We start from the raw sequence: 25,417 nt of genomic DNA, 5'->3' as shown, positions 1-25,417 counted from the left end.
GCAACATTACGATTATTTTCTAGTGAAACATTGCCGCAATACAATTATTTTATGGTAAAACATTGCCACATTATGATTATTTTCTGGTGAAACATTGCCGCTTTAGTATTATTTTCTCGTTAAACATTGCTGCATTACTATTATTTTCTGGTGAAACATTGCCGCTTTACTATTATTTTCTGGTGAAACATTGCCGCATTACGATTATTTTCTAGTGAAACATTGCCGCTTTACTATTATTTTCTGGTGAAACATTGCTGCATTACTATTATTTTCTGGTGAAACATTGCTGCATTACTATTATTTTCTGGTGAAAGATTGCCACATTATGATTATTTTCTAGTGAAACTGCCGCATTGCGATTATTTTCTGGTGAAACGTGTATTAAGAATTCCTACACAAAGTCTGATGTTCACAGCTGTTTGCATTTTTTTAATTCGTTCCAGTACCACTGGCACGCCCTAGGTTCATGACCTTGCATTTATCAACACTAAATGTCATCTAACATTGGCTTCCCATTTGTAATTAAATAAAGAGCTGTACACAATGCTGACCTTTGTGGGACCTCACAGTTTCCCATTTTGAGTATGATATGTTTACCAGCAGTCTTTGCCTTCTCTCCATTAACTAATTCTCTACACTTCTTGCCCTAGTCCCTAGATCCTTAGCTTCTGCACTATTTATCATGGGCGACTATCAAAAGCCTTTCCAAAGTCCAACTATACTACATCTACTGCTTTCCCAAGATCTAAATTTGCACTCACCACATTATAGAAGCTAAGCATGTTGGTGAGACAAGAACTGTCTTTAAAGTGTACCTGAGATGGGCACACTAAAGTATTTTATACTTATTCAGGGCTTCCTCCAGCCCCATGAGCACCAATGCGTCCCTTGCCGTCCTCCCGAGTACCTCCGTTCACCTGGTATAGGTCCTAGTAATCTGGCTCAGATTTGGCTCTTTTGCGCATGTGTGGCCCCTTCGTGCATGCACAGAAGAGCCCGACTGGCACGTCTGAGCCAGTTACCCGGACTGATACCAGGCGAACGGAGGCACTCGGGAGGACGGCAGGGGACGAATCGGTGCTCATGGGGCTGGAGGAAGCTCCGGGTAACTATAAAATCCATTAGTGCACCCATCTCAGGTTTACTTTGATAAACTTGTGCTGATGATCTGAAATGTGTTTATTCTGAGATATATAATTTTGTATAGTATCCCTAAAGGTGGCCATACATGGTACAATTTTAAAAAAAATTTCGATTAGATAATTTAGTTCGATTATTCCGTTAGATCGAATATAAAGATTTTTCCAGCATGTCCGATCAGCTTTTTCTTGAAAAAACGGGATAATCATTTAAATTTCTTGATCGAAAAAAAATAATATTTTCAACTTTCATTCAATTCGATCATTTAGATCGAATAAACGGGATAATCGAACGTTTTTATTGTACCATGTATGGCCACCATTAGACTTCCTTCAGATAGGTTACCCAAAACTGATGTTCAGCTTACAGGTCTATTTAGTAAACACTGTGGGTGAGGAGTATCCTCTATACAAGTGCTGAATGTTGCTCTTGTGTAAAACATCTCACCCACAGTGTTTACTGGTTACCTGGGCAACCACCCATCCCTGCTTCACCCATCATGACAAGAGAGTGTGCTATCAGCAGCAGCCTCCAGCATGGAACAAATATTGGGAACAAAACATGGAAACATCATAATTAATCTTAAATTGCTTGGAATAAACTTCAACAGCGCTATACAGTAACTTTACATTTTCTGCAGACAGTATTAACAATATTTAACTAAAAGTCAGACAGGGGATCATGAGAGCACAGCTGAGCTCATCTCTAGTAGCTTGGCCACTGACTTGCCACTTAGAAGTGGTGTATCTTTTCATCAGTGTTAGTGTTGCACTTTGAAATACTGCACCCCTTAGCTCACTGTTTACTCTTCTTTATCAATGGATAAATTCATTTCAGAAGATTTTTTTGCACATCACAGTTCATTTCGGCGCTCAGCGCAGAAGCAGGGCGCTGTCATAGCAGCAATGCTATGCTGTGCGTCCCCGGTAATGGTAATAAAGGGATCCAGTGATCGCCAGACCCCGAATTACATCTCCATCCGAGCTGCTACAACTCGAAGGGGAATAGGATTTAATGCTGCCGGTTAGTTTAGCGGCAGCAGGGAGAGACGCCATACCTTTCACCCTGGGCCCAACTGCCTTGCGCCTGAACAATATGTACTCTGTTGCCCAGACCTGCTGTACTTGGCTGTGAGATGCATTTTCCCAGCTCACTGCTACCCCACTCCATCTCTGACTAGGATATAAATCTGATGTAAACTGAGTGTAAAATGGTGTAAAAAAAAAAGTGTGCACACCAGCATTAAATGTTCGAAAAGATCCAAAGGAATAAAACACCTGTTCTAGTGTTACCTTTGTTGTGTGGACTGCTTCCAGCTGTCTTAGTTATCCAGCATAACCCGAAAGATGCCCTTTGGGAATCGGTGACAGATCCAAGTGTTCAGCTGAGTCAGAGCTCTGTATTTGCAGCTGTCCTCATCTCACTCAGCAACAATTAAATAATCCACGTTAGTCAGTGCTGAGCATCTTTTGGTGAGCTGAAACACGCCCTGTTTAACTTGAAACACTAGAATGTGACGACATCAAATCAAGAACATCTTGCTCGAGTTTTATACCCCTCCCCTTGTGATATTTGGCATGGGTCATGTGACCATTCTATGATTCAGGTTGTAAATATGGGCATTGGTACTGTATTGATTGTTGAAAACCATCAGATTGCCAGCACAAATAAATACTACTTATATCTAACACAAGGCAAACTCTATAGCAATAATAAAGCTGTTTTAAACTTAATTTCTGCCCAGAACTTTATTTTGGTTTCAGTCAGATAGTGGAAAGAGGTTTGAGATTTTATAGGGACAACTGCTGCCTATGTCATTTTCTGGAACAATCTGTTTGGCTTCATTTACATCTAAAATCGCATTCGCTGAGGCCAGTGTTTTGCGATTTTGTAAGTGAATTTTTTTCCTCTCCCAGCACTTACCTGCATGCTACGATTTTTTTAAAGCACTTTTCTAAGCGCTTTTGCAGAGTGATTCTGTTTTTTCACTTCCTGCCGTCAATCAGGAAGTGAACTCTTTCACCCGGAAATGAATAAATACAATGTATTTACTCATGAAAGTGCGCACAAAGCGATTTTGTGAGTGTTTTGCGCTTTTCCTATACCTTCCATTATAGCAAAATCGCCCCAGAAATGGTGCAGGCAGCACTTTGGTCAGCAGAAAGCAGACAAAATGGGCAGATATGAACAGTCCCAAGGAAACATTGCACAAGCGCTTTTAGGAAGTTTTTGAAAATTGCTGGCGCTGAAAAAAAAAGCAAAAACGCCCTAGGTGGGAACAAACCTTTTTACTTCCTATCCTGACAAGAAGTCAAGGAAATCCATCAGAAAAGCACATATACAATATACAAGAGCAATCTCTGTGCAGTGTGGAAGAGTAAAAAATTGTCCTTGACTTCCCCTCTCTCGGACCTCCATGGTTCACATTAAAGATCTGGAGGTTCCACTGCCAGGAAGTGTGAGAAAATTCTAAACGAAACAGGAAAGCCTGACAGGGGCTGAAATCATACACCAATGGGCAAGCAACATCCTCAATAAACATTCACCAGTCCCAATATTATTCATATCAATCCATTACACTACCGGGAGTGTGCAGAAAGGCATACAAATCAATAACTACACAGAAAATAAGCATGGCCCAGCAAAACACTGCATCAAACCGGATATAGGGTACTGGAAAAAATACCATTTATTGAGCATCATGTAGGCTAAAAACAACTAAAAAAAACAGGTAAAGGGAGGCGGGGCACACAATCCATATTCAAGTAAATAACACTAATAAATCAATAAGCGGACTGCCCAGTAGATTCATAAAGTGCTCCATGCATATTGTTTGTAAACAAAAACATGTTTTGAAAGTGCTAGTGCAAATGACCTTTAAACTCTTGAAACTTCAGTGCAATGGTAAAAATAGTCTGAACAGAAATGATGTGATAGGAAATGTGTATAAAGATGGTGATCCCAAACGGATGACCAACAGAAAGCAATAAGATTGAAGTATGAGGAAGCTAAAGTAAATAGACCTCCAGAAAATAGAGCGTAATAGTAGTACAAGTAGAAAGTGGTAAGCGTGAAATGAGATGACAAATAGCAGTGAAGGAGAGAATCTTACCGAGGAGGATGCCGCTGAACCCCGCCGCTGCTCTCCCGATTTGCCAAAATGAATTGGCTGCCTCAGAGCTCAGGGGAAGCCAATTCATTTTGGTGAATTGGGATAGCGGCTGCGGGCTTCAGTGTCATGTTCATCGATAAGATTCTCTCCTTCACTGCTATTTTTGTCACCTCATTTCATTTTATTATCGCTTTAATGGAGTTTGCACCTATTTGACTAGTTATTATGTGAATTTTCCAGCACTTATGAATTGTTTCTGTACACAAGAATTGCCTTTGCACTATATATGAATTGTTTTGATTGCTGATATTGTACTTATTCTTGTACATGTCACCTTCTGAATTGAACCCAAGTTCAGCACTGAGCATAACAGCAATTTAATTATGTTGTCTCATATTGAATTGAGTTGCATTGTATTGGATATTTTTTTTAATCATGATACATGAAATGTGGTAAATTTAATTGCCCTTAGCACACTCAGATTTGGATAGCCGCCGCAGAGGACCACATGGCCCCGGCAGGATTTTTTTTAAATAAAATGTGTTGTATATGCTTAAGCTAGCACTTGGCTAGCTAACTATGTCCCCCAAGTTTCGCCACTCTCCACTGATCCCCCCCGATCACCGCCATAATACGTACCCCCCAGGGATCCCGCGATGGCGCAGCCTCCTAATCAGCTCCAGGCTTTGCAATGGGGAGGATCTGTACTGTGCATGATGTCGGTGACGTCAGATGTCATGTCCGATCGTCACCATAGTGACGAGTGAAGCTGAATGGTGAAGCTGCGGCTCTCGTGGGATCGCGGAGGGGTAAATATTGCCGGCGGCGATCGGGGGGGGGTTTAGTTAGGTGCGGCGGGGCTTGGGGGACATAGCTAGAAAAGTGCTAGCTACAACATAAAAACACATTGGGCCTGATGCTATTCCAGGTGATAAGTAGCTTGCAGATGCGAGCTACTTATCACCTTGCCATCGCACGAGGATTACCGGCGAATCCTATTGCCAGTTTCACTCTTGCGATGGCCGATCGTTAGGGAGCATTACTCAGGCGAAAGCCTGAGCGATGCTCCCTATTACCGGGCGATGGGGAGCGAGGTTTACCCTGTGGTGCTGTCCATCAGCACCACGGCCTCGCTCCCCACACATGCGCACAACCCGCCGAACATCCGCCGCCATCTTCCGCCGCTGCATCTGGGGGTCTCCTTTAATAAGGAGACCCCCAGAGCTCCCCGCCGGCCGCCGTTCATCTCCGCAACCCCCCACAAAGTTGCAAAGCTACAAATTGCTTAAATTCCTTACAGCCGCTTTACACCCGCCGGCCGCCGCATCTCGCCGCAAGTCCCCGCTGTGTAATTACAGTGTATGAGTTACTGTAATTACACTCACTAAGAACAGAGTCCCGGCAAAGCATCTTTGAATCAGCCGCCGGGGCTCCCCATTGGTTCACAGGCTGGACCAAATGGCTCAAAGATGCTTTGCCGGGACTCTGTTCTTAGTGAGTGTAATTACAATAACTCGTACACTGTAATTACACAGCGGGGACTTGCGGCGAGATGCGGCGGCCGGCGGGTGTAAAGCGGCGGTAAGGAATTTAAGCAATTTGTAGCTTTGCAACTTTGTGGGGGGTTGCGGAGACGAGCGGCGGCCGGCGGGGAGCTCTGGGGGTCTCCTTATTAAAGGAGACCCCCAGATGCAGCGGCGAATTCGTGCGTTAGCATGTTTAGACCTGCTTTTTGCAGGTCTAAGCTAACGCTCATGTCTTCCCGGAGGCATGCAAAGTGTAATAGGATAGGGTGTAAGGAACTTGCTGGGCGATAATATCGCCCAAGCGAGTTCTTTTAGCTCCCTGCCTAGGGCTAAATGCAATTGAGTCAGGCGACTTTATAGTCGCCTGATTATCGGACTCACCAGTGTTTACCACTGGCGAGTCTGACAATTGTATCAGGCCCATTTTATTTTAAAAAATCCTCCCGCGGACCCAGCCTCTGAAACTGCGTTTTGCCAGGGAGGTTAAAAAAGTTGGCATTTTTACAATATGCTTCCGTGCTTTTCCGCATACCCAAATCAGGACGTGTGTCACTTGCTGCTTGGCCAAATGCCAGACAGGAAACACCATGTACTAACGCAGTGCTCCCTGAAGGCCTGTTTTTGGCAGTGCGATGCGGCGGGCGTCACGCACCGCATCGCTAACGCCAGTTTACAGTGTGAAACCAGCCTCACACCTGTGAAGGAGGTGTATGAACAGTTGTTATTGATGACTAATGTCCCTGATACTTTTAGGAGAAACTTATCAATGTTTTTGCACTGATTTTCCCCACACATTTTTCTCCAGCATCAGTTCCGATTTGTCAAATTTTGACAAATCGGCAAAAGTTTTTCTCAGGCTTTGAGATGGCTGTGGCCAGTTTTCACTGCTAAAGGTTTGGCAAATTTCCATCTGGGGGTACAGATAGTTCTTTAGTACAGCCCCCCCCCCATCCCCCTCCGCCCCCGCAGAAATGGATTAAGATGAAATGGGGCCTAGGCAAGATAGCAGTTTTTGCCCACCACTGATGATCATCAGGCTTTTTTTTAGTAAGATTTGGTGGGGGCCAGGCATCCACTAGGCCCCTAGACTTTCTCCAGGCCCTGGGCAACTGCCTAGGATTGCCTTGTGGATGATCCAGCTTTCGCCCCCAGGTGGGGAGGCCATTGAATTTATGTCATACGGAAGGCCTATGTTGGCCCTGTATGGAGCCCAGAGTTTTCTCCATTACAGATTTATTTTGATAAAAAAAAATAAATATATATATATATATATATATATGTATATATATATATATATATATATATATATATATATATATATACACAGTCAATTTTGTTTTACATAACTGATTGATCGACAAAATGTACTGACATGCTGAACAAACATCAAGGCGGTAGAAAATTACAATAACAAGCCATGACTAAATCATGTATTGCTGACTGGCAACATTGATGTAGTAATAACATGTTTGTTGTTAAGGTACATAAATGTAAACACGTATACTGCATCAAAGCCGTATGTGCAACTAGCATTGTATTGCATTGCAATGAGACCACACGGTCTAGACAGCTTACATGCTTCAACTGTATCTTCAAGTCATGCGTCAAGTTTTTCTTATATGCAGATGTTATTTATATTATTTTAAACTATAATAAGACCTAATAAAAGTTTTGGAAATCATCCATTCTAGGGACTATGCCAAAATATGGCAGGTGAAACTTTGCTGATTTTTCTGTAAAATTTATAGATAAGCTGAAGAAAGTATTCCACGGGCCGGGTACTATATCATTTAACCAGTTCTGCTAACGCCCAGCAGGCGCCGCTCAGAGGCAATCTGGATGAATACTTATGTATGCGGCTCGTTCCCCGCCGCTATTACAGGGAGTCGATTGTGGAAGGGGAACGAGTGTTCCCTCGAGGCAAAATATGCCCTGTGAATGAATTAACATGCCTCCAATCAAGACGCATTTTGATTCAAAAAAAATAAAAATCAAGCACTTCCAGGTAACTAGCAGGAGAGTGCTTAAAGAGAACCTGTACTGAGTAAAAATATTTAAAATAAACACATGAGGTAACTTCAAATAAACATTACATAGTTACCTTGCCATCAGTTCCTCTCAGAAGCTCACCATATTCTTCTGACAATAATCCCTTCCAGTTCTGACAATATTTTGTGAGAACTGAAATATATCAGTTGCTGTCAGTTATTCATCAGTTGCTGTCAGTTATAGCTGAGCAGACAACTGATGTACCAGGTAATGTCCATGTTTCCCTATGGCTCAAGTGGGCGATGTTACAGTTTAACTGTGTGTTGACCAGAAAGCTGTTATGGGGTAATGGCTATTTTCAAAATGGAGGACGGAAAATTCCCTTGATCACAGTGAACAAACAGGACGCGGGACAAGAGAAAGACACTGAGGAGTAGACTACATGGAAGGTAAGTATGACTTCAGTTCAGGTCTTCTTTAATGCCACCTATTAGCCAAAAAGTAAAATTTAAGTAGAAAAACAAAACAAAACACACATTACAGATTTAATGAAGCCTGATCAACCCCCCACCCTCACCGTAGCTTAAAAAAACAAAAAAAAATGTTAAAAAAATATGTCAGTTTAAAAAAAATACATAAATAGTTACCTTAAGGGCTAAAGTTTTTTATTATGTATGTTGTGAGGGTATATTACTATTATTTTTTGCCTATATGGGCTTGCAATTAGTGATGGACGCAAAACTGAAAAAATGCACCTTTATTTCCAAATAAAATATTTGCACCATGCATTGTACTAGGGACATATTTTAAACGTTGTACCACCCAAAGAAAGCCTAATTGGTGGAGAAAAAAATCAAGATATAGATCGTTTCGTTGCGATAAGTAGTAATAAAGTTATTGGCAAATCAATGGAAGGAGCGCTGATTGATAGAAAAGATCATTGGAGTGCCCCTGCCGCCCCTTGATCTCCTCCACACTGCCAGAATGAGGACAAGAGCCATCAAGATCTCGCAAGACCCCTCCCACCCCGGCAACCGCTTCTTCAAGCTTCTCCCACTGGGCCGCCGTTTCAGAGCTATCCCCTCCAGAACCACCAGACGCTGGAGTACCTTTTTCCCTCAGGCGGTACACCTTCTGAACTCAACCTCGAGCTCCCCATGACCAGTTCAGCCATCCCCTGGCTGAACTATTCTACTGGCCGCCCGCACCGTCCTCACTGGCCCTAGTTCTGAATGCATGTTCCCTAGGCTCACACCATGTGTGTCATGTTGATATTTTAATGTAATATATGCTATGTTTGTATATGTTCGACTACAATACCATGTGTACCAAAAACAATTCCGGGTACGTCATTCCGCGTACTTGCTGAATAAAGCTGATTCTGATTCTGAATACATTCTATCATAAATATTGTTTTTTGCCAGTTCCACCAAATTTGCACCATGGTACTAACTCAGGGCCAAATTTCTGGAAGGCCACTGAGGCCTAGGCCTTGGGCGGCTGTAGCCCAAGGGGGCACCTGGTCATGAAAAAGATGTTGATACATAGGTTGGAGGAGGCTGCAAATGGGGAGCAACACAGGAAAAAGGGAAGCTAATGTCCATGGGAGCTGTTCAAGATAGAGAGGGGCTGCAGTACATGGATACACATGGAAGAGGGGGCTGGACATGGAATGGGAGGGGCGCTGCTGTACAAGGAAGGGGGGGTCACAACACATTTGACCTAGGGTTAGAAAAGGTATAAATCCGGCCTTGGTACCAACATGGCTACAGTAACAAAAAAAACATGAATATAAATCTGGATTACATTTATCTTTGCAGTTGGGAGTCATATTCCATCTCATATTAACTTCATACAAAGTTTCCTTTCTTTGTTAACTGACCTTTTTTTTGTTGACCACCAAATATCTTCCCAGAATTCTAAATCTTGGGAGACCAGATATTTTGATATGAATTTTGATGGCGGCTGAGAGTTTAGCCATAGATTGCCAAAGGAGCAGAGGCAAAATACTGTATGCAAAAAATATATGGGGCCACTTTATTTGAGTGTAATCCTTCATAATGAACCAAATCAATCGCTTTTAATGCAAACCTGTGAGATATTTAGGATACAAATAGATAATCTCTCCTCTGTAAATGTGCAAAATTGTGCTCTCACACGGTGATCAAGTTCCACTCCCTTAAGTCAGCAGCTCACCGGATGTGATGAGGTCATAAACCCGAATTATATGGCTAACTCTGTAGCCCCTGATGAGTCCGGAAGGAGGACGAAACGTATAGGTTGGAGGTGTAGCATGTCTGACGTCAACACGCTTCCACATGGCCGTGGTGCGATAGCAAGAAGGAGCAACAGATGGTGGAGAGAAACTGCAGCTGGTCTATGATTTTGCTCAATATCTCTACTGTTGTTTGCCTTAGGAATGCATACGTTTAGTTATGCCTCTGGTGAGTGGGGTGCAGGCTGAGCTCGAATGAAGGCTCCCCCCACTGCCGCTCAAATTTCAGGCAGCGTTAAATACTATTTCCCCTCGAAGTCATAGCAACTCAGAGGGAGAAGTAATTCAGGGTCCGACAATCGCCGGAACCAGGAATTACTCTTACGCACCCTGCGCACTATAGGATTACTGCTATAGCGGTGCCCAGCCTCAGGCACCGAAAACCACCTCTGCTCTGTTGGGTATTACCGAAAGACCAATTTCCAATTTCATTTTTGTAATATTTCTATCACTCTAATGCACTGTATTACTGGTTTATACTGTATATCACTATAGAGTTCTGTTTGTTAGACATTGTTATCTGCAATTTAATCATCTAGATTTGTTTTTGTGTTTTTTCTCTGCTTTGTTTCAGTATAATCATATATGAAGATGGTAAGATTATAGTGTAGGGGTTAGTTAGTTTTATAGATTGCATCATGCCCCACCCATGCTGTGGAGCAGCTGCTCCATCCACATTAACCGGCTGTGGAAGCCTCTAATCCAGGGGTGTCAAACTCAAATACAAAGTGGGCCGAAATGGTACAATGGGACCCAGTCACGGGCAAATCTCAATGTCTATTGGCCACCACCCTCCCTTATAAAGTTCAATCCAACCACTATACAGTTACTTGGTGCCTAGTTGTCCTCCCTTCCCTATACAGTTTTCTGGTGTCTAGTGGCCTCCCTCCCTCTCCTATAGAGTTCCCTGGTGTCTAGAGGCCCCCACCCTCCCCAATACAGTTCCCTAGTGTTTAGCACTTTCTCCCTATCTCCCCCATATAGCTTCCGTGGTGGTCTAGGGCTTCACATCCAGTATAGCTTCCCTGGTGGTCTAGAGTGGGACAAACATAATACAAAGCGGGAAACCCACTGGAGGGCCAAATTTTAAGGCTCTGAGGGCTAGATTTGGCCTGCGGGCCAGAGTTTGACATATATGTTCTAATCCAATTGGCCTGTGCAAGTGAATCTGGAATGTTGACCAGTTACCAGAGATGTTCCCGGTCTGACTGGGTAATCAACTGGATAATGTACATTATACTGCCTACCTGTCTGATACATCGGCTGGCAGCCACTAACGTGATCTAGGCGTTGTGTTTAGTGTGAGCTGAAGGTGTTCATTATTCTGTGATCAGCCTCAAAGGAACGTTTTGGCAAACCTTGGCTGGTACATGTGGGTTAGTCTTAAAGGGAACCCAAGATGAGAGGTATATGCCTTATTTTTATCCTTTTAATCGATACTAGTTGCCTGGCAGTCCTGTTGATCTTTTGGCATCAGTAGTGTCAGAGTACCTTATCTACTGCATGCTAATTCCGGGTCTATGTCTACAAGTATCAGAGACTCAGGATCAGGAAGGATGGGGGGGGGGGGGAGTCAGGCAACTAGCATTGTTTAAAAGGAGATAAAGATGACCGAATCAGGTCGTTTTAGCGTGCGCTCTTCCTCACACTGTGCCTGACCTGGGCACTGCAATAGATATAATGTTATTTTGTCTATTGGTGTGCAGCAGTGTCATTTGGGTGCCTGACCCCAGATTACTTCTCTGAGTTGCTATGGCTCAGAGGGGGAATAGTATTTAACGTTGCCGAGAATTTGTGCGGCAGCAGGGTGAGCCGTCATTTAGATTTCCAGTACTACAAGACTTCCAATACTTCCAAGAATCTAAGATGCATTTGGGTTCATCGATTGGTGATCAAGATGCTAATTGGTGAATATTTGTAGATATGTATCAATTATTTTTCAGCTCCTGCAGCTTGTCACAAGAGACCTCTGATCGGATGTATGACTAGTAAAAGCCTTCTTTTGTCAGCATTGAATCCTTAGCCCTGAGAGAACTGCATCTAAAGCCTTTCTATTCAGAGTTCTCACTTATACAGAGATTATTGGTTCCTATGCACAGTGATCTTATATTACACCTAACAAATGGAGAACAATTTGGTCAAATACTGCTCTAATCCCCTGCTGCAGGGGACTTCGGAAGTCTTCGGGAGCCCGAGTGCTCCCGAAGACGGGCTGCTTCATATTGCGCAAGTGCGAGCACCCTCACTCGTGCATGCGTGGTGTGAAGCCACTGTCTTTGGGGGACTTGCTTCAGAAGACTTCCAAAGTCCTCCGCAGTGGGGGATTCAAACAAGGAAGCCAGCGCTTAACGGAAGGGACTGGTAGGGGAGCGGGAAGGCTTTGTAGGACCCAAAGTCTTCTCCCTCCTTAGGTAAGTATCTGGCTGTTTTTTTGTTTGTTTTGTTTTTTCTTAATTCCCATTGATTTACTGTGTGCTGTAAAAAAATGTGAAGGGAATATGTTGTGTCCCAATTAAATAGTTAAATGTATACATATTTTACTAAAAGATACATTGTTTTTAAGTCCGTGATTGGACAGTTTGCTGGCCATTTATTTTTTTTGTGTGCCTACTACCCCTTAGCTGTTGGACTCTTGGTAGAGGAACCCAGGGAGGGAGGTAAGGGATGGGTGAAGTACAGCAAATTGGTAACTATAGACCTCCGCAGGTAAGATAACAGTAGAGAAGGCTGGAAAAAAATGCACTGATCATCCAAAATATTAGAACTAACTGCTCAAATCTCCTTGTGCCACCAAAACAGCTCTTAGGTGTCGGGAAACGAACTTCACGACCCCTCTGAAGGTGCGCTGTGATACCTGGCAATAGTATGTTAGCACTATAATTTGCAATTATAGCGTGATATTGTAATGCAATATTTTGGGAAACATTTTCATTTATTTTGAATGTAAACATAAACAGAAACCATGATTTTGTGTATTTTTAGCATAATTTCATGACAACTTTAGTGGTTAATAGCAAAGCCCCCATGCTTTCTATCGCCACAATTGCTACATATGTTAAGGGGAATAGTGGGGATAAGGCAAAAAAGGAATTTTTCTAAAATACCTTGTTTTTGAGATAATCAATTTTGAAAATGAAAAACTAATTTTTCTGCAATTAAAAAAACATTTCTCCTTTGCATTGTTAAAATCAATTTTCTTAAAAACTACAAGGTCTTTTTGAAAAATATTTTTTTGTCTTGTTCCCAACATACCCCTTAAAAAACTATTTACACAAAATTATGAACAGATTATGCAAAAATCAATTGAATGTCCTAATTGTAATTATAATTGTAATTATGTGTGACCGTAATTGCAAAAAATTAAGTGAAATTATGCATAATTATGCTTAATTAGTAGATTACGATCATCACTACGTAAGGTACAAAGTAGGCTCTCTTGACATTTTTTCCAGCCCATCCCACACGTTTGATCCCACAGATATCTCGCGGGGAATTTGGAGGCCAAATAAAACCTGATTCTGGTGACCACCTTCTTTTATTGCTCCTTGGTCCAGTTCTGTTGCTCATTTGCCCATTTTAGGTGCTTTTGATAGTGGACAGAGATCAGCATGATCCACTTTAACCACAATGCAGATAACTGCAATGCACTATGGGGTTATGCAGTAAACTTCATTAAGCAGAATTACGTGCGGAAAGTTTTATGCACGATGAGCAGAGGGTAAAACATTGCATGTAATGTATTGCATTTTGCTCTACTCATCGTGCAGAAATAATTAAGGCACGTAATTCTGCTTAATGCAGTTTACTGCATATACCCCTATGTGTTCTAATACCTTTTTCTTATGACTAGTGTTACCGTATTTTGTGCTACAGTAGCTCTGATGTGGAATCGGACCTAGCATGCCTTCCCTGCATGCAACACTTGTGTGCAGTGCCGGGACAAGGTTCCCCAGCACCAAAGGCAGAGATTCCAAAGTGGACAGGGAGAAATTTGAAGCGCTCCTAAGATTCCAAAGTGTATCTCTCCCTAGAAATTAGTCAGATGTGCCCCCAGGATTAGTTAGGTATTCCTAGTTTATATAGCCAGATGTGCCCCCAGTATTAGGTGGGTACTCCTCCCCCTAGTATAGCCAGATACGCCCTAATATTAGGTAGGTTCTTCCTCCCCCTAGTATAGGTAGCCAGATGTTCCTCCAGTATTAATTAATTCTCCCCAGTATATATAGCCAGATGTGCCCCCAGAATCAATTAGGTCTTCCCAGTATATATACAGTATATATAGCCAGATGTGTCCCCAGTATTAGGTAAGCACTAATTGAATTTAAGAGGCGCACTGGTGGTTTGTAAAAACATTTGAAAGCAGTTTAAAACCGACAAAGGTTTGAGGTTGCTTACCTCAATGATGACAAATCTTTGTATAGACAAAAGATATTATTGGTAGCACAGGCAACACGTTTCACGCGTCTGAGCCCGCTTCCTCAGGCCAATAGCAGTGCCAAGTCAAATAGAATAGCATGCTAAGGGAGCCTTTATTAAAATAAAATTAGGCAGGTGCATACATTTGTCATTTTATTGATTCCAAAACCTTTAGAACTAATTATTGGAACTCAAATTGTCTTCGCATGCTCAGTGACCCCTGACCTACATACACAGGTGACTCAAATTATAAGAAAAAGTATTTAAGTGAGTTTCCCTCCTCTTTTAAATTTCTCTGAAAAGTAGCAACATGGGCATCTCAAAACAACTCTCAAATGACTTGAAGACAAAGATTGTTCACCATCATGGTTTAGGGGAAGGATGCAGAAAGCTGTCTCAGATATTTCAGCTGTCTGTTTTCACAGTTAGGAACATATTGAGGAAATGGAAGACCACAGGCTCAGTTCAAGTTAAGGGTCGAAGTGGCAGACCAAGAATCAGTGACAAAGCTAGTAGAGATTTTCCCGATCAGGAGGTGTATGGACCTGGGCCACGCATCTATTTGAAAGAGGAGCGCTGCAGGTGACAGGAATATTGCGTAGTGACGGCGCATGTGCAGGATGACTTCAGGGGGCCAGTAGAAGCCCCAGGTAAATTAAAATGTTTTTTTTTTTACGTGCTTTAGGTTTCCTTTCAGTCAAAATTTTGATAAAAGAATCCTTGTTATATTCTCGTAGAGCTATTACAATATGTAAGATCTATTCCTGCATCCCCTTGAGGTTGATATAAGTTAATAAGGTATACAGTATGTTACGTGGTTGATGTATGTTAATAAACATTTTATTAAGCTGGTCTATATACACAGAGTTGCATTGATAAATTCAATGGAGTAGGGACTAAATAGACGACCTCTCCCTTAACGTCTACTAAATAGATATGCTATATGATTCCTTGAAATGGCATTATGTGTCTCCACTTTTCAATTTGTTTTACTTTTATTACTGTAGTTGTTTCTTGTTGCACTATTATAAATGCAATTTTACTCATTATTGCAAGACCTGCTATCTGCTGGTGATATGTTAATAGGAGTTACCTTCTTTGTTATAACTAATGGACATTAAAGGAATACTAAAGTCAGCAAAAAAAAAAGACTTCTACTCACCCGGGGCTCTCCTCAGCCCCCTGCAGCTGAACGGTGCCCTCGCCGTGTCCCTCCGATGCGCCTGGACTCGCCGGCGGGAACTTCCGGCCGGCAGGCTGGGAACGCGGCTTACGAGCCGCGTTCCCGGCCGCAATAGCATTATAGAGGGCGCTATTGCGGCCGGTGACGGCCAAACCGGAAGTGCCCGCCGGCAAGTCCAGGTGCATCGGAGGGACACGGCGAGGGCACCGTTCAGCTGCAGGGGGCTGAGGAGAGCCCCGGGTGAGTAGAAGTCTTTTTTTTTTTGCTGACTTAAGTATTCCTTTAAATGTTCTGTTAATTGTCTTATACGCATTATCTTACTTCTATACTAGTCTCTGTAATGTGTATATTGTATTATGTGGTAAGATCTTGCAATTTTGCTAATAAACATGTTTTTAAAAAAGGCAAACTCTTTGATCTGCATGAAAGAGGGAAGAAGGCTCCCCAAATGTGATACAATGGGGTTGAGTCATTAAAGGCTGCGAAAAAAAAATCTGGTAGAGAAAATACCGCATTTGGTATTTTAGACTTATGTGTGCTAATTCATTTTCACAGGTGCGGTAAAAGTTCCGTGAATTACTGAAGCCCATTGACAAAAACCTGTTAGTAACAGCAGGAGAGAGTTACGGGCTGTTCTGTGCAGCGAGGGCATTACAATAGAAGAAGCATCCCAGACATCCCTTTAGATGTAAATGTTTTGTTGTACTGCCTCTGCTTGCTCTGAATCTGTCTATTAGTCTTTCTTAACATTCTATTTAATTAATTGTCACAGCTTAAAAGAACTCCAAGAGACTTTACACGTGCCATGCTTAGGTTATCTTCCCCACTAGCTCCTACACATCTTCAAAATAGGAAACCAAGTTAAACAGCCACACAGCCTAAGGTATTCAGAGGAAGTCTGTTTTGTTCCGGTCACTGCTGCTGCCTGGGGAGTTTAAAAGCTTGTCCTTTTGGCGAAGGCTGTGGGTCCTATCAGATTCCATCATTCAGACTTGCAGGAGAACAGGGGCTGTTTCTATTGGCTCCCTGCTCCTGTCAGTCACAGCTGCCTCTGCTTCTGCTTGTGAGTCACGGCTCCCAACACAGTCTCCTCACACAGACTCCACACTTTTTCACCACATCAAAGCAGACGGTATTATTTTGTGCCTTTACCACATGTTGTAGGCTTTATAAATTGACATCTACTGACATGTGTTGAGGTATTTACCACACAATTCGGCAATTTACCTCACTGCTCGGTAATTTCAACTTTTCATGCGGTAACAACTCTTATGAATTGACATTTTCCTAAGTGCTCGGTGAAGTCAGCTGGTTTCTGCATTACCGAATGCGGTAATGCTTTATGATTCGACTCCAAAATGTAGTGAGTGGAGGTAAGTAATAGGAACAGTCTTACCTCATGATAAGAGTTTAAGATTTTTATTGTTAGACACCAATAAATAGGCAATGCGTTTCACATGACCTACCCGCTTCCTCATGTCAATACGGGACAGTGTTTGAGCTATGTATCCCCATTTCAGAGCACCAGATTTGGTGTCTAACAATACAAATCTTAACCTCTTATCATGAGGTAAGACTGTTCCCATTACTTACCTCAACTCACTACATATTGTTTCACAATTGGGGCGCCTCCTCCTATCTTGCATTGTCTCCTCTCCTGTCCCAGGGGTTACCTCTGCGACTACATCTAGTGGTCCTTTGTTTTTTCTGAAGTACGACTCACATTGACCTGACAGAGTCATCATAACTGAGTGGAGACAATTCTTCTCCACATGCCCGAAATTGTGGTTGCCTATAGCAACCCACGTTTGTGAATAGTTGTTATTTCTTTACATTTCCCAGAAACTGGTATGCGTGGATAGTGCTGTGCATGTGCTTATTTGTGCTGCAAAAATCATATTTCTATCTTTTATAGTTTTTTTTTTGAAATTCACGCTTTTATAAAGGTCAAAAGTTAACTCAGGCTCACTCAACCTTTGCGATGTTGTAGGAGGGCTGAGTGAACTTTTGACCTTTATAAAAACGTGAATATCTAAAAAAAAATGTATAAAAGATGATTTTTGCAGCATGAATTAGCACACGCACAGCACTACCCACCCATACCAGTTTCATGTCTGTAGGTTGTTGTATGGGGGCTGGGTGATGCTATTGATTTATAAATAATAAGTGTTATCTTCAACATGAAAGCAGCACAAATGGGCACAAACGTAGCACTAACCAAGCATGATGGCATTTTGTGTAGGGGAGCCAGCTTTACGGAGATGCCGCATGCACCAGATTTGTTTGGTACCCATGTCTTTGCCTATTGTATCACTGCAGTATACTATGTGAATGGCATCTGAGTTGTTACAAACGTGACCAGAACTTGTTAGTTTACCCAGAACTGACACACATAAGGATATAGGTGATCATCTGTACCTGTGACGTCTACATGAATGAACCTTTATGGATCTCAGATACATGGAAAATGCAGGAACTCCTCTTCCAGAAAAAAGCCTAGTACATATGCATCACCGGGTAATAAAAAGGGCATTTTATAATTGCACCCACTAATTCCTCAGCAAAGCACTTCAAGCCAAGGCTGCTCACAAAGTCCAGCTTCAATAACATTTAACACGCGTAGCTGTGTGATTATTTCACACTGTGCCTGGGAGGAGGAATTTCGCTGAGCTAGTTTTCTACACCTTCTGCAGCATTACAATGAGCAGGAACTGAAACATTTACAGTGTGTCATTCTGGCCTGTCTACACAGCATGTACACTACTAGGCCCTCATACCCCCCAGTGACGCTCTCTGAATTCAGTCCCTCACTCACCTTCTGGTCCTCATGCAGTATAGCCCACTGGAATCACAGAGCTGCTCTTGTGCCCTTTCATCTCATAAGTGCAGCGGTTGTGTTATGGAGAAACGCCTTTTGAAACAGTACCAAAGTTACTCTATGGAAGAAAAAAAAAACCCACAAATGTGAGTCATCCTCCCTGTTCCAACGTGCTGCAGAACCACAACACAGATTTAAAGCAGCCTGATTTATCAAGATGATATTCCACCTGACTGCGATTTGATCAACAAAAAAAGAGGGTCACAGGTGGGCTTGTGTATGAGGGTACCTAAGACCTGCTATCTTACAAAGTGGTCCCTGGTCATATATACAGTATTTTAATTTTTTAAGGTGATTGCCAGCTGTTGCTTTTAAATCATTTATTTTGTAAGGGAAAAGGGTTTACCTAATGTTACAGCAGCCTTTTCTAGGCATTATGTTAATATTAAAGAGTACTTGAGGAAAAAATGACAGCGCCCCGATCGGTGTTAGGGCTAAATACTCACTTGGTCCAACGTGTTTGGGTTATAGGTGATGCTCTTCGGCAGTGCAGTGGTGGCCATGTTTCTGAAGACTGCCGAAGCTCTTTGGGAATCCTCTGCTTGTGTGGCTGCAGCTCAACCCTGCTTGGCGGCCACCAATCAGACTGCGGCAGCTGAGCTGGGGATGGCCAGTCTGAAAAAAAATTTCCTGGGCCACAATCCGAGGGGATCACCTACCTGGAGGAATGACATCAGATCAGGTAAGTATTTTATCCCCGTGGCCCCCACCAATCTGTCATCATTTTGTCAGTTTTACCACAGCTACTCTTTAAATATATATATTTTATATGATATATTAAACGGCCTATATTTTTATTATATATTAAACAGCCTATGCCCCTTCAGAGAGTTAAGAATCTCCCATTTAACCATGCAGTATGGGTGGTTAGAAAGGGACAAGTGTCCAATCTTGTAGTATCTCCTTCCTGAGCAGCAATAATCAAGCCATATGGCTTTCAGCGTTGGGGAGCACCTCAATAGTGGCAGCAATAAACATTTCTCCTCGTAGCAAAGCATACTTGTGCCACAGTTGAGGGTCAAGGGTTTCCTCCTCATATCTGTGTGCCCCAAAAAGGACATGGATATACACTTATGGTGCTGTCGGGTCACTGCCTACCTGGCAACCGAATTTCTTCCCCCACCCAGGTGAACCGGTAATAGGAATCATTTTATGATAGCCTAGCTATTCACCTCAAAAGGCTAAAAACATAAAGACAGTGGCGGAAAATAATTTTAATGAAATAAAACAAAACACGCAGACCTGATTTAAAAGATTATTTTAATTTAAATTCAGTGCTGCACATACAGAATCTGTCTGCACAAAACATCATCAATTCTTCTTGCTGTGTGCTCCTCAGCATTCCATCTATAATACTATAATGCTTGTGCTTGTTTGACCCCTCCCACTGTCCTCACTTGGTGCCATTTCCAACAAAACTAACCAAAAACACGGGCACAGGGATATCTGAATGTCCCTCTGGGGCCTGTGTGAATCTGAATGTCCCTCAGGGGCCTGTGTGAATCTGAATGTCTCACTGATGCCTGTGTGAATTTTAATGTCCCACTGAGGCCTGAATGTCCCAATGGGGCCTGTGTGAATTTAAGTGTCTCACTGGGGCCTGTGTGAATTTGAATGACCCACTGGGGCCTGTATCAATGTAAATGTCCCACTGGGGCCTGTGTGAATTTGAATGTCCCACTGAGGCCTGAATGTCCTAATGGGGCCTGTATGAATTTGAGTGTCCCACTTGGGCCTGTGTGAATTTGAATTACCCACTGGGGCCTGTATCAATGTAAATGACCCACTGGGGCCTGTGTGAATTTGAATGTCCTACTGCGGCCTGTGTGATTTTTAATCTCCCACTGGGACCTGTGTGAATTTGAATGTCCTACTGTGATGATCCGCTCAGCTGGCTGCACAGGCAGACAGCTGTTTGTCCATTCCTCTAGTCTGTGGGCTGCAGGTCTCTGGAACAGAGACCTGTCTTTCCATTGCAAGTTTATGGTCTGTTCTCTTGCTGGGGAATTTGCATACATTCGTTATGCAAATCCCCTACCTGCCTTCTTTGATGACTGGCACTATAAGAGCTTTATGTTTCCCAGAAGGCTTTGCTGGTCATTTCCTTTCCATGGTCTGTTCCTGATGGACACTGCTGGAGTGTCAGCCATTGCTATCTAGTATAGTTAATTCCTGGGGGTTGCTTTAGGCTCCCCTTCTAGCCCAGTCAGGTTGTATTATCTGTATTGCCTGTTCTGTTTTGTCTTGCCTGTTGCCATTGTCCTGCCCCAAAGGTGGTCGACAGGAAATGGTTCTGATCTCTGTTCTTGGAGTATAGCTGGTGCAGCGGTTGCTACCAGCTATCTCTTCTGTTCTGTCTCCTGGGATCGCGCTAGCTACTTTTCGCTAGCGCTGGGAATCCTTCTGTTCTGCTACTCTGTACCTGGATCACGCTAGCCACTTTTCGCTAGTGCTGTGGATCCTATCTCTCGCTTGTCCCTGTTTTCGTGTGTCTGTCTTGTCTGCTACGCTTGCTGGAGGCTCGGTGAGGTAACCGTTAAGCAAGCGCTCGCGTCCTCTGTTTCATGTCTGTCTGTCGATGGTTAGTTAGGCGTGCTTGTCTCTATTGTGCTTATCACGTGTAGACCGCGCATAACCGCGTGCACTGTTGCGAATGAGTGCGGTGTTCGTGGTTAGCTAGCGTTGTTGTTTTCCGTATCTCCTTATTGTATTATTTGCTGTGCCTTTGCTACCCTCGTATTCTATTCTGATCTGCCTTGTGTCACGTCTGGCGATCGCACCTCTCGCGATCGCGTTCCTATTTCATATCTGCTGTTGTGTGTGTGCGTGGTCGCGGGGTGGCGACTGGATTGGCGCACACACATACAACCTGTCCCTTTGCTCAATCTCATTCGCAATCGCCTCACTTGCGATTGCGTTCTGCGCTGCGTACAATTCCTGTCTGGCACTTGTGGAGGTACAGAGGATTGGTTCCTCTGCACTCCCCAGCGCCATCTGCCGACAGGAATTTCCCTCTACAGGTGCGTAGCACCTTTTGCTGGGTGCCTGCAAATATACGCTTGTGGAGGATTTCCGCCGTGTCAGCGCACACGTTGTGCGCTGATCACGGAGAAAGTTCCACAATCGTTACAGAATGACCAGCCCAACCCAAAACCCCAGTGTAGACGGAATTTCTGATTTGTACGATTTTGTCGAGTTTGGGTCCTGTGTCTTTAAGAGCTTTAAAAGGCTAAATTCAGAGACCAAGGCGGAATTTCTTTCTGAATGTGTGAGGTTTTGTCTGAATCCCACCTTTCAGATTTCTGATCCGTCCACGTCGGCTCTTCTTTTTGCCTATGTGCTCTTAAAAGACGATTTGATCACCTGGGCATATGATTTGTTAAAAATCAATTCCTGGAATGGTAATCTGTATCAGTTTCTTGCAGTGATATTCTCTCACTGGTTTAAACTGCCTGGCTTGCCACCTGCTCTGATTGAGTGTGTAGCTGCTGATAAGTCAGCTGATCTTTCCCTTCCATGCAAAACTTTTCAGTATGACAATCAGTTCAATGTGTCTGTTGCCACTTCAGGTTTTAAACAGCAGACATGCAAAGTGGCTAATAAGAGAAAAACTAAAAAATGCAAGCATCGGAATAAAACACTCCCTGTTGATGTTTGTAATGATGTTGTTCCGCCTCCGGCTTTTTTGCCCCAATCCAAAGCTCATGTGGATCCTGCTATAGGTAGGATCGCACACTATATTAAAGCAGTTAAACAATCTGTTCTTGTTCCTGAACTCCACCCCTATGGAGATTATTTGGATACTGGCCTGTTTGAACCCCCATTTGCTTCCTGGGATATTGGGGCCTTGCTGGAAGAATTCGATTTTGATTGGAAAGCCTTTTGCGATTTTTATATCGCAAAAATCGAAAATGTCTTGAATGCTTGTCTTGATTCAATGTATCTTCTGATTGATTCCGATGAATGTGACAAGGATGATGTGAATCTGGTGATCTATGTATGGCAAACGATTTTGGATGAGTTGCACACACACCAACCAATTGATTCCAATAAAGAGACATCGTTGTCGGATGATTGTTCCTGCCTTTCTGGGGTAAAGCATGAGAGTCTTGACTTTGTGCAATCTGAAATGAATGAGTGTGCCGCTGTGGTTGATTCCTGTGCGAATCCTGAAGGATTCTCTCCTGACAGTGTGCAGTTTGAATCTGTGCGATCTGATGCCTGTTTCTCGGATGTTCCTGCAGATTGTGATCGGCATGAGTCTGCCGGTTTCCTCAAGGATGTGTGGGATCCTTTGTCATTTAGTAACAGATCTTTGAGATCTTCCGTCTGTGACCCTGCCATGGGGAAAATTCCTAAGTTATGCAACTTTAAGAAAATTATTGATGTGTCTAATAAAGTTTCTCCTGTTGTTGTCGCCACTTCTTTTGCAAATGAATCTATGTCTTATTCTGTTCGCACCTGTGCAGGCCTGTTGCCTGATGACAGTTGCTCCAGTGTTTCTGTCCTAGATGCCTTGCAGTCTGCTCCGCAGATCGCGGAGGTTTGCGATATGGAAGCGTCAGTTTCGCAACCTAAAGCGATCTTGGATCCGCAAATTTTGCGTTCTGACTCCTCGGATTCGACATTGTTAGCCGAATCTAAGAGTGAGACAGCGCTTCGGTTTTGCGAATCTGATGCTGAAGCTTCTTTGCCTTGTCCAGAGAAGCTTTCTCTGAACCTGCCCTGTACCATGAATGAAGGCATGATGTCCACTTGCATTGACATTTGCGAGTCTGATTCTGAAGAAAGTATTGACTCTCCACCCAGTACTCTGGATGAGTCAATATTGCCTTGTACAATATCTCCTGCCCTGCCCCTAGAGGCTCGTCTAGGTATTGCTGCTATTTTTACCTGTCTTTCTGCAGTTTTGGAGTTGCAAGCTAGTTTGACTGCTACGCAGAGTTCTGGGTGCAGCGAGATTAAAGTTAGGGAGTCAGTGAATATTCCTGTACGTTCCACTCATGATGATGAAATTCAGTCTCAGTTTATGGTGGAACCTTCCCTGGGACATCTGCCCTGTTCTCAAAGTAAAGTTCCAGTTTTGCCCTGTAACATGGATAGTACAGAATCCTTCTTAGACAACTTGAAAAATGATGTTCCTGAGGTCTTGTTTGATGATCTGAAGGTCTCCGAGTTCCTCCCAAAGGGTGCAGAACTTGTAGGAGATGTCTCCTGCCCCCCAGGTCCTTCTGAGGTGTTGCCCACTTCAGTAGGCATTGCTGCCTTGCTGACTACTTTTGCAGCTCTTGTGGAGCTTCATTCATGTGTAGTCAATGATGATATTACAGTTACAGAAAATTCTGAATTTGAGTCCGAGTCTTCTTTTGAAAGACCAGTACCTGTGACCTTTACTCGTGATGATTTTCTGCCTGGTACTGGTTTTGGTCTTGTCGTGTCGGACTCTGAGGTTGGCAGTTCCCCGACATGTCCTGAGGTTTCTCCTGTACTAGTGTACCCCGATGTGCTCTGTGACCCAGAAAGCCCAAATGTGCCTCGGTTACCAGCATACTCAGATGCTTCCTCAGTGGAGACATGTTCTGATATAGCCTGCCTGCTTGCATGCCTGGAAGTGGTCCCTGAAAGTCCTGATCTTGATGGGTGTCCTACTAATTTTGAGTCTGGAATGATCATAGGTTCCATAGGGGTTCTTGGTGGTTCTCCATGTGAGCCTGGTGAGCGTTCTGGCTTCTTGGGATCTCTGCGGAGCTTCAAGGTGTTCTGGGAGATTCCGGGAAAGGTTTTGCTTGGTGCCCTGAATACGATCAGCAATGGCTTTGGTGTTGTAAGGGACACTTCGAACAGGTATTGCGGCAGGTTTGGTATTCTTGGACGCTCCTTGGAAGGTGGTGGGTATTGTCTGGAGGGTGTCGATGGCTTCTTCTCTGGTGTCCACAGTCCTGATGGGTGTTACGCTGAGACTTGTAGTGCTGATGGGCATGTTTCGGTGGCTTCTGCTTCCGATGAGGTCGGTTTCGGATGGACTGACTCTGGAATTGGGCCTTGTCGGGCTGCCCCGACCTTCATGAGTCTTCAGTTAGAGTTTTGTGATGATACCAGTTTTGAGGGATGTCTGGAATCCATCCCTAGAGGGGGGGGTACTGTGATGATCCGCTCAGCTGGCTGCACAGGCAGACAGCTGTTTGTCCATTCCTCTAGTCTGTGGGCTGCAGGTCTCTGGAACAGAGACCTGTCTTTCCATTGCAAGTTTATGGTCTGTTCTCTTGCTGGGGAATTTGCATACATTCGTTATGCAAATCCCCTACCTGCCTTCTTTGATGACTGGCACTATAAGAGCTTTATGTTTCCCAGAAGGCTTTGCTGGTCATTTCCTTTCCATGGTCTGTTCCTGATGGACACTGCTGGAGTGTCAGCCATTGCTATCTAGTATAGTTAATTCCTGGGGGTTGCTTTAGGCTCCCCTTCTAGCCCAGTCAGGTTGTATTATCTGTATTGCCTGTTCTGTCTTGTCTTGCCTGTTGCCATTGTCCTGCCCCAAAGGTGGTCGACAGGAAATGGTTCTGATCTCTGTTCTTGGAGTATAGCTGGTGCAGCGGTTGCTACCAGCTATCTCTTCTGTTCTGTCTCCTGGGATCGCGCTAGCTACTTTTCGCTAGCGCTGGGGATCCTTCTGTTCTGTCTTCTGGGATCGCGCTAGCTACTTTTCGCTAGCGCTGGGAATCCTTCTGTTCTGCTACTCTGTACCTGGATCGCGCTGGCCACTTTTCGCTAGTGCTGTGGATCCTATCTCTCGCTTGTCCCTGTTTTCGTGTGTCTGTCTTGTCTGCTACGCTTGCTGGAGGCTCGGTGAGGTAACCGTTAAGCAAGCGCTCGCGTCCTCTGTTTCATGTCTGTC

General features: G+C 43.5%; 1 protein-coding gene across 2 annotated transcripts in view; it reads right to left on the bottom strand.

Annotated features, from left to right (window-relative positions):
* The window catches only part of LOC137541238 (protein-glutamine gamma-glutamyltransferase E-like), a 76,002-nt gene extending 57,440 nt beyond the window's left edge, over nt 1–18,562 (bottom strand). The window contains exon 1 of one of the 2 annotated variants that reach the window (XM_068262428.1): nt 18,460–18,562. The gene's annotated coding sequence lies outside the window, so the exon portion shown is untranslated. Of the gene's footprint in view, nt 1–2,435; nt 2,564–18,459 lie in introns of those variants that run through there. The other variant, XM_068262429.1, reaches the window with a different exon arrangement.
* Between the last annotated feature and the right edge of the window lie 6,855 nt (nt 18,563–25,417).

The sequence above is a fragment of the Hyperolius riggenbachi genome, chromosome 12, assembly GCF_040937935.1.
Source record: "Hyperolius riggenbachi isolate aHypRig1 chromosome 12, aHypRig1.pri, whole genome shotgun sequence".
Lineage (NCBI taxonomy): Eukaryota > Metazoa > Chordata > Amphibia > Anura > Hyperoliidae > Hyperolius > Hyperolius riggenbachi.
The sequence above is the reverse complement of the archived record's forward strand: the minus strand, read 5'-3'. Positions and strand labels throughout refer to the sequence as shown.